Below are 2,689 nucleotides of genomic sequence, written 5' to 3'. Positions count from 1 at the left end.
TAAAGAGCCTGTCCTAATAAAAATGGAATTTGAAGATCCTGAAGAACAAAAAAGGAAAGAAGTACCATGTGAAGTATGCTTGGATATGTTCGTAAACCAAGAAATCTTACATGAACATTATAAGTGTCACGGACGTCTACCTGGTTTGTAAGTTCTACCAAAAATTTAGTGATTGTTCTGACCATGTTTTGTAAATATTGTTTAATTTCTAGAGAAACCGAAGAATCACAATGTGACGAAAAATTGAACAGTGAAGGAGAAAATAAAAATTTTGTAAAACCATTCGAAAAGAAAATGTATTATTGCCATCACCATAACACGTGTACTGAACTTTTCACTCAAAGTGACCTGTTCAAACATTGCAAGCACCACAACATCGAAATAGACAATCCAATAATATATTTTAGGAAAGCGCTACGTAAAAAGGCAAAGATGGGTGGTAAAATTGAACAATCCTGTGAAATATGTTTCGAATTATTTCCTACTAAGAAAGCCCTCAATCTTCATTACGACATTCACGACAACATTTACAAATGTGTCGATTGCAATGAAGGATTTAAAAAAATTATTGAATACGTCGTCCATGCAAAAAGTCACAGGGACGATAACATGTACCAATGTCCTTCATGCGATGTAAAATTAGAAGATAGGAGTAAAATGTCTAATCATCTATATTGCCACGAATCATATAGACGATACAAATGTAAAACATGTGGAAAACGTTTTCCATATTATCTCCCATACATTGAACATGTCAAAATTTATCACGAGGGTGAACCTCCACTATCGTGCGAAATATGCGGCGAAAATTTCAAATCTTCGCAAAAACTGGCCGACCACAAATATAGGAAGCATCCTTTTATTAATGAATCGGGCAAAGATAATAATTCTTCCTATAGAATAACGCACAGGCACAGGTTGTCCCATAATCCCGTAAGCCGTTACATATGTGACATTTGCGGAAAGGTGTTTACAAGAAAGGGATCTCTTCGCGTTCATATTAAAAGACACAAGGGCGAAATACCCTTCAAATGCTCGTTCTGCGACAAAAAATTCTTTTCAAATAATAAAAAAAAGGACCACGAACACACTCACACAGGAACTAAACCGTACAAGTGTCCACATTGTAGCAAAAGTTTCACCCAGAGAACCACTATGGTTACACACTCGCGTACCCACTCGGGTGAACGTCCTTTTAAGTGCTCGTTCTGTGACAAGAGATTTACTACAAAAAATTACAGAAAAGATCATGAACACACTCACACAGGAGCTAAGCCGTACAAATGTCCCCACTGCAATCTAGGCTTTACCTACAGAACCACTATGATTAGTCACTCCCGTACCCATAAGTACACTCACCCGGAAGCTAAACCTTACGAATGTCCCTACTGTAATAAAGGTTTCGTTCAGAAAAGAAGTTTGGTTATACACTGTCGTGCCCATACGGGGGAACGTCCTTTTAAGTGCTCTTTCTGCGACAGGAAATTTAGTTCCAATGAGCAAAAAAGGATTCACGAAAACGCTCACACAGGAACTAAGTGCTCGTTCTGTGACAAGAAATTTAGTACTAATAAGTATAAAAAAGAACACGAACGCACTCACACAGATGATAAACTGTACAAATGTCCTCACTGTAACAAAGGCTTCTCTCAGAGAAACAGTATGGTGACACACTTCCGTTCGCATACGGGTGAACGTCCTTTTAAGTGCTCGTTCTGTAACAAGAGGTTTAGTACAAATATGAACAAAAAAGATCACGAAGGTACCCACACTGGAGATAAACCATACAAATGTCCTCACTGTAGTAAAGGTTTCGCTCAAAGAACCACTATGGTTAGACATTCCCGCACCCATACGGGTGAACGTCCTTATAAGTGCTCGTTCTGTGACAGGCAGTTTAGTAGACATAATATTAAAAGAGATCACGAACACACTCATACCGGGACTAAACCGTACAAATGTTCTCACTGCAATCTAGGATTTACCCATAGAACCGCTATGCTTAGACACTCCCGCACCCATACGGGTGAACCTCCTTTTAAGTGAGAGCAAATTCATAAAAAGACCATGAAATAAACTTCACAAATGGCATCACTCTAATAAAGATTTTCATACAAAAAAAACGGTACAGCTCGGAACTTGTTTCTGTTACACCCCAAGAACTAAACCCTACGAATGTTCTCACTATTTTCTTATAAAAGTTTCGGTCAGCAAATCACCGTAATTAAACAATTAGTTTGTTTAAATTTTAATACATTGTGTCGCTTCGGATAATTCTGAAATTTAATTGATTAGGTATTATCCAAAAGCCATTTTTTCAATTTACTCAAAAAACTCGTTGAGCATTTTTAAAATGAATTCTTAAAGTAATTACTCTACTTGAGCGTAAATTATGTCTATTGAATATTTACAAAGGTGCTTATACTTTGTCCTGATGTAGGTAGTGCATGAAGTAAAACGTATTTAGTATTAATTTCCCTAGAATTAAATATATGACTGATGAAAACCAACGAACTGGTTCAGACTCTTTGTCGACAACCCAGTCTTCATTGTAAATGTCATCCGTAGGTAATCGCCAAATTTTAATTTTATTAAGGATTCCGGCGGCGAATGCCCATGTCCTTCTTTTCTTAGATTTGATCTCCTGTGTTATTTATAATAAAGTGAATATTAAATGTTTATTTTTTTA

Source organism: Agrilus planipennis, unplaced genomic scaffold (assembly GCF_000699045.2).
Source record: "Agrilus planipennis isolate EAB-ADULT unplaced genomic scaffold, Apla_2.0 scaffold13, whole genome shotgun sequence".
NCBI classification, from domain to species: Eukaryota; Metazoa; Arthropoda; class Insecta; order Coleoptera; family Buprestidae; genus Agrilus; species Agrilus planipennis.
The sequence above is the reverse complement of the archived record's forward strand: the minus strand, read 5'-3'. Positions refer to the sequence as shown.